At 42.3% G+C, this 14,131-nt stretch overlaps 1 protein-coding gene across 3 annotated transcripts in view; it reads right to left on the bottom strand.

Moving 5' to 3' along the window:
- Positions 1 to 14,131, bottom strand: part of tenm1 (teneurin transmembrane protein 1) — a 168,557-nt gene that overhangs the window by 30,557 nt on the left and 123,869 nt on the right. The gene's annotated exons all lie outside the window — the stretch shown is intronic.

Below are 14,131 nucleotides of genomic sequence, written 5' to 3'. Positions count from 1 at the left end.
AGCTATTTGAAGAGAAGGAGCCACCGGGGATTTTATAGACAGAGAGCGAGAGGCAGGTGAGGAAATTTGTAAGGTGAGATATGAGATGAGGTTAGAAAGACTAATTATGACAAAATGATTTTGATTTTGTATCTTTTTAGCAGAAAGTAGACAGCAATGTTGGCATCATTGTGGGATATGGTGTGTGTGTGTGTGTGTGTGTGTGTGTGTGTGTGTGTGTGTGTGTGTGTGTGTGTGTGTGTGAGCCTGAGCCCTCAAGAGTGCAGGAAGTCAGCCTGCTGGTGTTGTTCAAGTTTCCATTCTACCGTTCTTTCACCCTTCAAATGTTGACAGCAATGCTGCCAAAGAGCTGCCTCTATTGATGAAAGCAAGCAGAATGTAAAGACAAAAAATTGTACAGAAAAAAACCCAAAAACACATCACAGTCTGTCAGTCGGAGAAACAACCACTAAGAGCAAAATAAGTACATATTCTATAAAGGGAACCTTTTTTAAGGGATGTGTGTGTATAGAGGTTGAAGCATAATCTGTGATTGTACAGAAGTTCCATTCATACCTGGAAACTTTCATAACCACCACATAACCACAGTGTACATATAAAAACGGCATGCAAACACACAGAGAAATACACACACACACATGCACGCACGCACGCACACACACACACACACACACACACACACACACACACACACACACACACACACACACACACACACAGACATTGCCTGAGGAGTAAGTCTTTCAGCCTGCCCTCTCATATCCCCAGGCTCAGTGGGTGTTAATGATATGGACTGACATATTATTACCGTATCTAACTGATGCGAGCTGTAGTTGATTATAGCTACTGGCAGTCCTGTACAAAGTAACGCGTGTGAATGGCAAGTGAATATAGACAGATGGACAGTTTCACCTGCACAAGTGGCACCGGTGAGGGACTCTGGACATAAATAAAGTCAAGTGAATTAGCTGGGGGAGGCCTGAAGGTTTTGCTAACTGCTACAGACCGACTGTAAACAAGGCTGAACATCACACTGTCTGCAAGAGGCTTCAGCTGACTGTGTGGCTTATTGTTCCCACAATGCTGTTGGTGTGTAGAGAATATGTGCGAATGTGTGAGCATGTCACCTAGTGCAGGCAGCGTGTGGGTGTGAGTGCAATGCATGTGTGCGGTGAAGTAGCTAGGCGAAAAGATAAGGCATGGCAGTTAATCACATTGTGCACATATGCAAATATAGAGCGGATAAATCAGAGCGTCTGCAGATGAGAAATTCACACTCCTACCCACGCACACACTCACACATACACACACCAAGACTCATAGGCAACTTTCACAAAGATACTGAGGGTGTCCATGTGCACGGAGGGGGGGGGGCACCTGTTCAATCAAACTGAGCATTGTGCATTGTGCTGATTTGATGAGTTCATGAATTTTGATGTATGTGTCAAAGAATGTTTGATTTCAGATCAGCATAAAAGGTGTCAGAAGCATGACCTGATTATGCTAGCATCAGTCACTCTTCTGTATCTCATGACATGCACATCTATGAACCGCAATACTGTACTACAGGGGCTGTTTCCATTGGCTTTTATTTCCCCGTTATCAAAAGCTCGTCATCAATCAATAAAAGATAACACCATAAACGAGGACGGGCGTGTATTTCTGGTAGATCTTTGGTAAGCAGAAATAATTCATGCTTCTTGTAATTAATTATTCATTAAAGCCCCACAGAACAGACAGTGGCTTAGTAATTAAGTCTGAATCAGACACTGGCTCATCTAATTATCAGCCACTATAAGTTTGTTAACATATTAACCCGCATTAATTAATTATTGATGGCTGCCTTTTTTTTTTTTATTAGCTGCTAGTTGCAACATGTATGGCTAGACAGACATTGCAGTCGTGCAGAGAACTGGAGGCGATATTGCAATAGTTGCATGCAAATTTTTGTGAGAATAAACATTTTTTTGAGAAAAATATGCGACTTGGCGGTAATTGCCTTGTTTGATAGCAAAAAGAGAGATCCAAAGCAATCACAGAGGCAGCAGACAAACTCAATTATAAAAGCAATTGAAATGCTTTGGACTAGAAAGCTCCATGAAAGGCTGAGGGGTTTGGATCAGTGCGGAGCGTCTGCAGATTATGTCGCACTGTTTAGAACATCAAACAAACACAAGGAGGTCTATCAATAGAGGCTCTTTTACCGAACATGCCATCACAACGACGAGCCAGCAAGGCTCTGCAGAGCTGGAAAGAGGAGGAGATGGGATCAGATGGGAGGAAACAAATGTTTTCACGACTATGAAAGTAGAAACGAGGCACTAAACTACTATAGATTGCAAATCTGTGTGCGCAGCTTCCATCCATACAAAGTTTCCCTGAATATAAAGACATCATAGGAGCTGAGCCAGAGGCAGCTCCAGTGCAGGCTTCATCACAGAGAGTTGGCTTTGCAGTTGTTTCTGATATTCTTCCCCATTGTGCAGGGGAAGTGTGTGAGTGCGTCTTTGGAGGGAGGTCTGGCCACTAGTCTCTTGAAGAGCTGTAGGTGATAATCATACCCAGGTGCAAACATTTACTGGCTCTGTTGTCCCACCATTCCTATAACAACAGCTGCCCCCCCCCCCAGCCTCGCTCTGCACCAACCCTCCCTCCTCTCACACACGCAGGTTCAATTGGACTGCCAAGCTGAACTCTGTCTACCACCATCACTCCACTTATTCATCTTTCTGTCAGTGTGTTTAAAGAATCAAGGTAGGAGCAACTTGCATGGGCCCAAGTTCACTATCCCCCCCCCCCATCAGAGCAATCCCAACCCTCCCCTTACCGTAACAAATGCTTCTATCTGTGTGTCTGTGTGCGTCAGTGTGGTGGGAATTCACCTAGAGTAAATGTAATGTATTCCTCCACAGTGTGCAAAGCTCCACTCTCCTGTCAGCTTGCCCGGCTCCCAGTGGAGGTTGACAGGGCCGGCTGCCAGCAGTGACCATCTCGACCAGTTAAAGGGACGCGCGTGTCACATTTCCCATGATCACGCTGACGTTGTCAACCTGACATGCCCATAACAAGCCACCCATTACTAACTCTGTGTCCCGTCTCTGGAAGAAGCAGAGTGGACCAAGGGACCCAGATGCTGTCACTCAAAAACACACATGCACAAGCACACTGGCTGGCACAAATATGTTGCACTTTTTGATGCAGAGACTCCGCCTTTGGCCTTCAGCCTACTTCTCTTATTGACGCAGGGTTTCATCACACACACAGTGAGCTTCAGTAATCTCTTAGAAGCTACCCTACACACTCCGACTACAAACAAGGAAGCTGTCAGTCTCTGTAGTGTTCTCCCTAATACATTACTTGAAAAACAGGCGTTTTACAGGTAGAGCCTCGTTTTAAGTCAGCATAAATTTGCCTCTGCTAAGCACATTGACTATTTTCTTCAGTTCTTAGCAAAGTTTGGCATTGGGCCGACTGTTTCTTCACTGAATGTCTGAGTCCTCTTGTGTCCCGTGGAGATAAGGATGCAGACAGGATACTTTTCTATGAATTATGCGTTTTTTTGAAAATGAGGCTGGACACGTCTTGTCTATTTGTCCCGTAAACAATAGAGCTCTAGTCACATGACATTGTATGACATTGAGTTCACTAATCTTTTAGGTGATCACCAAATTGTTTTTTCTTGACTTTTTTTTGACTCAAAATAACTGTTCCTTGTACATATAGTCAGATCAAGGTTAGTGAGTGTGCCCCATGTATGGATGCTGTAGTTCTTCAAGCGGGGGGCCCGGGTTTGAATCCGACCTGTGGCTCATTTCTCACATGTCATTCCCCCCTCTCTCTCTCTTTCCGATTTCTGACTCTATCCATGGTCGGGTCTCTAAAATAAAGGCATAAAAAAGCCCAAAATAAATCTTAAAAGATCAGATCACTGACGTGCTTCCTGTTTTAAGAAAACAATATTGGATCAGTAGATGCAGCGGGCTGCAGAAACAGGAAGTCAGATGTATAATTTCTGCTTTTGTTGTATCGGGCAAAGGTTGAGATGAGCTTCATGGTTGTAGCACACATGATTTTAAATCTTCAGGCCTCTGTGTCGGCTGGTCTACTGAGAACCCACTGAATGTAATGTGGACCATTTTAGTCAGTCAAAATTATCCACTGTTTTGAGTTTTGTTTAAAACATTTTCAGAGTTTGACAGCCGAGCTGTCATTCTGTTTGGATGGAGCTGTCTTATCATATTTCTAAAAACGTCTTCATGAGAAAAACAACATTGTCAAATGCTTAAATTACTTATGTCTACATTTCTTGACAAGCAACCTCTGGTGGTACTGAAAATAATGACTACACTGATGAAGTGTGACCTTGTTGTTATGCAGAAAACCCTCTTACAGAGACTGCACACTAATATGCTAAGTTTGACATTGCACAGAGCAACATTGTTTTCAGTGAAAGGAGTAGCTGTACTTTCCTGGCTGGCTGTGTTAGCTATTCTAGCGTGAACTTCCTGAATTATCCACTTGGCTTTACACCTAAAGTTTTACAAAATTTACATTTCTGCTCAAAACTGGAAATGAAATGAAGGCAACAATTCCACAGTTGGAAATAGCGAATTAAGTTAATTTTGTGCATCCACACATCTTTCAGATTTTTCCTAACTGTATACTGCATTACAACATGGCTCAGATTCACAAGGCTTATTGATGATGTGAATAGTTTCATTCCAAGCATCAAAGCCTAGCTGCTTTGTAGGTCTTTATTCCTTCAGCAGCTTTATATAAATCAGTACCCCTTTAGGGTAGATGACAAAATGACAATAAATACATTATAATAGTATTTAAAAATATCAAGTGATAAACTTAAATACAAACTATGAACACCGAGAAATGGTTTGTCAAAATGATTGCACAGCAGGGACCTATAAAAATGTTATTGAATTACTTATATTCCCATTCACATAAATATGTACCAAGTGTACAAATTGCCTTGATAAAAATTGGCAAAACTTAGGAATCAATAGTAATAAAACAATGGTAAAATGAAAAATATGGTAAATGGACTTGAGCTTGTATAGCACTTTTCTAGTCTTCTGACTACTCAAAGTGTTTTAACTCCACAGCTCACACCTACACATTCACACCCTGATGGTAGACTGCTGTGTAAAGTGTCATTAATAACTAATCCATTTATACACACTCACACACCCACGCAGCAGTGGGAGAAATATGTTGTATTTGCTTGGTAAGTAAAAACTCTTTAAATTAAACTGACATCTGATGACCATTCTATAATTGTAAGCTAGTTCATAACTCTGAATCAGGCCAACACAAACTGAATTAGCCAAACTAAGCGGTTGTTTAAAAGGTCCAATGCTGCAGAGGCAGTTGTTGTAACATGTTTAAATAATCGCTGATTTCCCCCACATTAAGAGTCCTGTTATTGCTCTTAGCACTGTGTGCAACACACACCCTGCTTAGTGCATGCTATTGTAGAACGTTATCCTTTAAAGGCTCATTGCTATGTTTTTGAATTTCCCTCCAATGTAGCACAGCTCACAACCATGTGACATGATATTCATGATAAAGACATTTTTATTTGGGGGGCAGCCTTAATCATTTTACAAGACAATGACTAAGTTAATTTGTCATTTTGGTATGTGATCTTGCTGCCCTATATTAATTACAGCCACACATTAGGAACTTCAATCTCAAAGTGAAAACCATAGTTCAAGATCATGGTCCACTTAAGAGTTCTCAGTGAAAACATGTCATCTTCAGTGTGCGATTACTTCATTAACAAAAACAAGGCTTTACCTTGTTACGGTAGTGAGTGACTAGTTCTAAGATTCCTGGAGTTCTGTCAGGAACACTTACATCAGTAAATATAGAAACAGGACATTGGCCCTATCTCTGCAATTTCTCCTCCAATCATATGAAAATTGCTCACTGGCTGGACAAGTCCTCAGTGTACCTGTGTGCAGTATGCTTTGCTTGATGCTTTGCTTGATGCTGGCCTCCAAATTTGCCTCTGGCAGCTTTATTTTCAGCATTAGTTTTTGGAGAAACGAGTCACCGCCAGAACTTCATATTGCGGCTGCTCAGTGATGCATGTCTGCTCCACAAACCATTGCCCCCTCGTCTAATTATCATGGATGCTGCAGTGAGAAAACAAGCTGTGGTAGAAATAGCATGACCCAATGGCGTCTCTCAGATTTGCATTATCATAGAGTATGCTGCTGTTTGCCTTGCTGTGTGATTAATTCAGGTGTGTATCATTAATGCAGGAATGTCCAGGGGCAAAGACAAAAGCTTGGTCAATGTGAAATGAAACACAGGAGCGGGCTGTTAGAAATTGTGCACACACATGCACACATGCTCGCACACAAAAAGAATAAGCTAAAATCACAGAGTGACTTATCTGATGCCCTTGTTTTGAGAAGTAGTGCTCTGTTTAAACCAACAGAAACAATGATAGTTGACCCTCTGAGAGGGAAGGCAGCCACAGGGCCAGTTTAATATGCAGATGAGGTGTGGGACTGCTACGCTCTGCAGGATTTAGAAACAAAACACAGAGTCCTCTCTTTCTCTCTGTCATTCTATCCATTTTATTTCTTTTCCTCTATCCTCTATTTTCCTCCATTAATTTTTATTATGTTTTTATTCTCAGTAGCGCCCACCTTTTCTCTTGTTTCTGAGCTCATACTTTTCTCCTCCAATTTGACCCCCCCAACCCTTTCCCCTCTATTTTGTGATCAACAATCACTGTGCACTAAATGACAAGGGTGCAAGAGGAATAACAATCATTATTCACTCCAAAGTTATAACACAGACTAGCAGGCAGAGAGGCGATCTCCTAACTTCACTGCTGCAGTGATCAAATCCAGTTTGGAAAGCGGCAGATTTCTGGGAGAGAAACGCTGGCTGGCATGATAAGAAGTGTGCATTAAAGGACACCACCAGTCATATGACTCTACTGCTGGAGGAGAAGCAGGGGACGGGTGTTTGCTGAGTTAATGGTTTGAGCACAGGCTTGCTGACAGCATCGCATACTTGATCCACACTGATGAAACAAACCCGGAAACTCTCCCGTGCACATATGTTTTAAGACATTTCTATAAATGAGAGGAGAGCTCAACGTGTGAAGTTATTCATTTGCCTAAGCGGCTTATATGTCAACCCCCAGCCAAGGCAGATACTGTACCACATGAAGGCTCTATTGGTCTGTAGTTAGGGGCCAGGCACGTGATGTGCCATGTGAAGAGTATTTACCCCTAGCTGTGGCTCCTTTTTTAAACGCCTTGGCTGTTCAACATGCTAATAACCACAACCGGTTTAAACCCCACGGCTTCATTCAGCACCCCAGCCCTGCTATCTCAACTCCAACGGCTTGCCTTGCAGCAGAGAGAGAAGGGGGCAAATGTGTAGTGTTAGTCTGTGTGGGAAAAAGAGAGACAGTGAGAAGAGACAGAAAGAGAAAGCAGAAAAAGAAAGAAAAAAAAGAGGAGAGAGAAAGCGAGAGAGAGAGAGAGGCCAACGGGGCAAGAGGGAGAAAATACAGTGGCAGCATGTCAGTTTCCGATAAGGGCATTAGCCTGCCCCCTGTGGGCTGGAGTGAGAGACTTCCACTGCATGCGCTCACACATATACACACACACACACACACACACACACACACACACACACACACACACACACACACACACACACACACACACACACACACACACACACACACACACAAACACGCACACCGCTCTCTGTGGATATCAGCTTTGCTGTCTGTGACTAGTCAACAAATAATAGATAAGACCTGCACATGGCAAACATCAACAACTAAACTCTCAATCACTGGAGTCACTCTCTGTCCAAACCTACACAAGAAACAGACGCAGATGTTTTTGCATACTTTTCATAACCAAATATAAAAAGAAAATCCTCCATGTTGTGAACAGAAGGAGTCCAGATATGCATGCCAAGGCTGTGGGGTCCTGTGGGACAGACACCGCTTTCATGTCAGACATGGGATCCATCCTAAATGGAGCAAGGCCCTTTATTTACCGAGCTAATTGACTGCAGAAGCAAATGTGGAGCCAGCTCTAAACAATGCCCCAGATCTTGTATTCATAAGTGAGTGTTTGAAGGACACAAGATAATCCCTGCAGTTTACACTATGGAAAGACTATAAACTTGGAGAACAGCAGTGCGCTCAATAGTGCTGCAACATTGTTGGCCGAATTAAAATTATGGATTGCTATTTAACAACTGCACGCCATGTTGTCACAATATTATCTATGACAGTAGGCCGAGTGCTGCTATATCAACACCGGGGTTTTGAGGATGATTCATCGCCGAGGAAGGGGGAGGGATAGAAAAAGAGATGGAAAGAGGGGAGAAAAAGAAGGAAGACTCTAATTTGGAGCGGGGAGCTCACCAGAGGACAGGAGACAAGATCAATGCCGGAGAATCACAGAGCCGCAGCTTCAAAAAAAAAAAAAAAAAAAAGAAGACGCGGACAGATATTTCTCTGTGAAGTCTACCACTCATTACTATTGGTAAGAGGGTGAGGGGAGGAGGAAGAGTGTGGGCTGTGGCAGATGGATGACAGGGAACCAGGGGGCTCCAGGCAGAAATCTCCAGAGCCTTTATAAGAGCTGGTTAGTCGGAGCACAATGGCCACAGAAGAGTCTGTGAAGTGAAGTGAGTCAAAGAGTATAAAATACCTGACCGTGCGTGAACAGGAGGAGCTTTGGGAGAGAATATTCTATTACTGTATAAAGGCAGAGACACAGCATGTTCAGAGGTAAAAGGGGGGCACATACTCTGAGAATAAAAGTCTTCAGATCATCTGTCAAATCATAGCCGAATCAGCTCCAATCTGCTTTTTCTCTTATCTTCTTCTATCCCTATGGATCTTTTGGTTATCATCTTCATGGACAGGAAGTTAGAGGATAAAAAAAAAAAAAAAATCAAACTCTGCTACCAAATTTGGAGCTACTTTGTATATAGAGCCAGTAACATTTGAGGAATAGAGACACTTCTAACACTTCATTTGTTTATTGTGGCTCATATCGACCAGCTGTCTGCCTCCAACATCAGACCGCGTCGCACGCACACGCCGAGTGTGAGTGACAGAGGAGGGCCATGTAGAGCTGTGGGTGTAGCCTGAGTGACAGGCCTGTGGTTAAATCTTCTGCGCAACCTGGGGACTAAGAGGTGGCCAGGTGTGTGGGCGTGATTGGTGATGGCAGTAAACAGATTAAGTCTTCTTCCTGGCAGCAAATGCTTTTTTGTGTAAATGTGAAACTCACAAGCCCCAGTGTAGTCCCGTAAAGGCCATCACAGACTACTACAGCTAATGATACTGGCTCTATAGCGGAGTGTTTTCAATGGATGCTGGGCGGCAGAACGGAAAGTGAGCGCGACAATCTGCGATTTTCTCTTTGTAGTGGGAAATGCTCTGAGACAACAGATGCAGCAGAAGACACTCATCTACACAAACAACCATTACAGAAGGATTCTGCACTGTTTAAGTATGAAAGCACAATCAATTAAAACACATATATACTCTGCCATGTGAGTTATAATTATTAATAGCTATAATTAAGAAAGAAAGAAGAAAGAGTCTGCACTCTACTGCCCTTCTATCATCACACCTCAGGGTGGTGTTTTGCTATATATATCTCATTATCCAATCCATGGACACAACGATGATGTTGATGAATGATTCTGAAGATAATCTTGTTCCCCTGTGCATCATTTGCACCTCTACGTTAAGTCTATTGAGGGGATCATACAAACTAAATGTTCTGCAAAGAAACCTCGACAATGAAATGTATTCATATGAATTATTAGCAAATCATAAAAATGTAGGTAAGAGGAATAACGAGCGGCCACATGATGAGAAACTTGAGATGACATCAATCAAAGGAAGGTTTACACTTTCATCATCAGTAACATCGAGAGGTAATTTAATTGGTCCGATCATTAGCGCCGGATTGGTGCAAGCCACGGTCATTAGTGCGGGTTCAAGCTCTAAGTTCATTTGTTATTTCAGTCACAAACAATGCAGCGGAAAAATTTAAAAAAAAGAAAACATGAAAAAGTGGAGCTGAATGCAACATTGTTCATCATCTCTCAACGCGGCAATGCTTGATTTTTAAGTCAGACATTTTACAACTCCACACTTCTGCATTAGAAGAAAAGACCTCCCTACTCCCAGCTTTCCTGTGGGTGACAATGCTTTATAGATGACAGAAATCAGAGCAGACCAGTGAAGGCTCGTTTTGCTTCCAGGCAGGGCAGAGGAAGAGATATAAAAATGTGGAACAACGGCAGAGAAGACGCATTGAACCCACTCCTGTCAGCTAATAACTAGGGGTATAATGATTAACCAATTCAAATCGACACTCCGGGCTTAATGTCGGAAATATATGTGCATTAATTCAAATAACTTGATCTGGGCTAAAGCCATGAGGGAATCAGAGCTGAATCTGCCGACTTCTCTGTATTAGAAAAGTTAATATGACAGGCGAATTTGGGCTTAGTATCAGCACCTACAAGTGCTATTTTCTCCAGCCAAGGAAAGCCATGCTTTCCCTGTTAGTCAGGCGCTTATTGTCATTTTCATAAAAAGATCTAATTACTCCCCTTGTCATACGACCAACTCTATATTTTGATCGTGTTCTCGAGGCCAGCTTTTTCTCCATCTTCATAAGCAATGTTTGGAATTATAGAAACAGAATTCCTCGGGATAGAAAAACGTACAATCACTGGTGTGTTTGTGTGCCGTTCACTGAGCTGCTGTTCTACAAGCTGGTTTGGTCATAAAGGAGATGAAGGGGGCTGTGTGGGTGTGTACACACTATTCTTAAGTGACATCTCGCTGACTTCCCTGTTGGGAGTGTTAAACATCTGCTCGGATCATACACTCACCTCAAACAGGATGCATGTTAGTGACATTGAGTAGCATCAGGTATCCTGATATCCTGAGGCAGTTGTATGTGTGAGCGTAAACTGACTTAGCATTACATTACAGCAGTTTTCTTGCACTGCTGCTGTGTCCTCTACAGAATTTCTGAGCTCTCAGGAAAAAAAAGGTTTTAATTGCAACCTATTGACGTGAGAGTTACTCACAAGAAGAAAACTGGCAATTACAGTAACTTTGATGTGACACAAGCTCAACATGAGCAGAAAGCTAACCAGACAGACTCGGTGAAAACAATGGATTGTGTGCATGTGTAGGGTTGTGTGTCTTTGTCTGTGTGTGTGTGTGTGTCTGATGTGTGTGTCTGTGTGTACACACTTGGTGAACTATTTTGGCACTTTGAAATTGTAAATACACAATAATCAAAAAGCGATATTAGATTATATACTTTTGACAGATTTTAGTTTTTTTTTTTTTTTTTAAATGCAACATCATATACAAGAACAGTTTTATGATACGACATGATGCACTTTATTGTCCCCTTGGGGAGATTTGTCTTGGACTCAAAGTGCTGCCAAACTTTTAGCTGCTTACAAAAACAACCAAAACAGTCAGAAAGCAGCAGCAAGTGAGTCCGGGTCGCAAGGAGGGGAACGCCACAGGATTAAAGGGATACTTCACTCATTTGCATTAAGCTTTGTATCATTAGAAACCTGGTAGTATTTTTGAATGGTCGTGCATCCCGCCCTCATTTTCCCCTGAGATTGGAAATCTTTGTACGGGTGAAATATCCCTTTAAGTATTGTTTAGTTGCTGGAATGTACAGATGGCGTGACACCTTCTCAAGTTCAATCTTGAAACTTGGAGCTTTTGGATCTACTCTGATGGTAATGTTCAATAGTGAGTGTGAGGAACAACGAGTTCCTCGCTGTATTCGTGGTTAAATTCTGATTGTCTGTAAAAACGATGAAGCAAACATGGCGAGGATGTAAAGAGCCATCTTTTCAGCCAACGAGGGGGCATCTTTAGCGTGGACCTTTGTTGTTGCAGAATGTGACACGGTGACAGCCAGCTTCTTGCAGAGACGTCTTTTGTTTCGAGCTCAATCAACTGAGTTCCTTAAGAAGCTTTACTAACCCTGAGGCGGATTCTCTGTGCTTCCATCGAGAATTCTGTGACACCTCTCGACAAGAAACAGCTTTCAATCACTCAAAAATAGAAGTCTCAAACTAAAGTCAATAAAGAAGATTTGGAAATGATCAATCAGCTCTTTGAGGAACATTGAAGAATTATCCTTCTGGTTTTGCTCCAAAGCTGCATGCCCTCCCATACGTTGAAACATCTCTCGCTGCCTCTGAAAGCAGACACTGCAGACACGAGGTCACACTGCATTGTCTCTGCTCTGAAGCTTGACATTAAGGTCGTTGAGGTGGGACGCTATCTGTCACAAATGTAACAGCTTCCATTTACTCTCCATTTTACAAGAACTCTACAAACATTTTGCCTTCCTTCTGCCTTCTCTCCCCCCCCCCCCCCCTCCGCTCAGACATAAAAGGTCAGACTAGGCTGATGGGTAGATGATGCCTTCAAATAGTTGACATCAAAGTTGTCATTACTTCTGAGTACATCGCACACAAAACTGCTCGGTGGATTTCGCAGTGATATATCCGACAAGAGCGGTGAGTTTTTAAGCGTTAGACGGATTCTCTCTCCCCCTGTCATGGATGGTCATCCCTGTTGATTCATCCATGGCAAGTGAGATGAATGGGGCCTTTTTTAATGCCATCAAAAAGTTGCTGGAGCAAATCTTTAGCGAGAATCTCGGTTCGTCTTGCTGCAGGGGAATCTAAGCGTGGTATCTGATTTATTTTCTCTTTCAATTCATCCTTCTGCTTTCCTTCTAGCACGGCCTCAAACACATCACTCTTACACTCCTTCATTACTTCAGCGTTCAAAAAGGGCGTCTGGTGTTTGCAGAGGACTCGGGCTGCTCTCAATTAATGCTGCAACCCCAAATTCTAGCTGTGTCATTGGTTCTCAAGGACTCTGCAGGAGGCTTGATTTGACTTCAGCTGGTTCAGTTCTGTGGTTATCACTTCCATGTTGAGGCGATAGTTTTGTTCACACAGGTTGATTAGGGTCTTAGTGGCATCTTAGGCTGCCACTGTTCTCTTACGCAACCACGCAAAGTCCTCCTTAAAAGCACAACTTTTTCCATGAAAACATGCCATTTGAATGTTTCCACCACAGCTCGTACATCTGAATTTTTTAACACTTTGTAACTGCAAAAGGTAGAATAAGGACAGGTGACATAACATTCCTCTTAGTGTCAGGAGGGAGCAGACTACGGTCAGTTTGCCAGGAAATGTTGTTCTCGCTTCAGAATAAATTGGACTGCACTTTTGTCTGGCAGACATTTTGATTTGTTGTAGTAAGAACAACACAGGTATAGCACTGACGATGACCTCAATCCAATGGAGTGTCTCGGTGAGCCATGACAGTGGGGTCGGAAAGCACAAAACCAGGCTCCTGAAACTGGAACACCTGAACAAACTGCTGGCATGATTATGAGTTTTATTAAGCCCACCTGTGTGTGTTTTCTCCAGCTGTGTCTGCTGTATTTTGGCCCACAAAGCAGCCCTCTATTCTATTTTCATCAAACTAACGTTTTGTAATAACTAGTTATTTTTCAGGTAAATTGCATGACACAAACAATAATTTACTTTGAATAATATTAATAAGGGTTAAACGGTGGATGAATCAACTCATTTAAAGACAATGATGATGAGAGGTTCAAGCAGAATGCATCCATCAATCCATCCCTGCTGGTCTGAACAAAACAGGCCGCTGGTGGGGATGTGCATGAACACAGCAGGGCCCTTAAACCAATTTAGCATTATTTCAATGAACAGAATATCTTCATAATCGAGTGCTTACAGTTAAAACAGTATTTTACCGATTATATGAACAACAAAGCTTTTAATGACCGTGTCTTTAGTCAAAACATAAAATGCATAAAACTCTGACTCTGGTGTTAGGATTTTGCTTCAGAGAATTGATATCCTACATTCATTAATTTGTATTTTAAAGGGAAGGAAAGCAGCACCGACATTCAGAAGAGAAATCTAAAAAAACAGTAGGCGTGTGTTATAATTATTCTATCTTTGGCTCTGACAGAACAGACCATTAGTTCATCCAGAGTTCACAGTT

The sequence above is a fragment of the Labrus bergylta genome, chromosome 9, assembly GCF_963930695.1.
Source record: "Labrus bergylta chromosome 9, fLabBer1.1, whole genome shotgun sequence".
In the NCBI taxonomy this organism is placed as follows: Eukaryota; Metazoa; Chordata; class Actinopteri; order Labriformes; family Labridae; genus Labrus; species Labrus bergylta.
The sequence above is the reverse complement of the archived record's forward strand: the minus strand, read 5'-3'. Positions and strand labels throughout refer to the sequence as shown.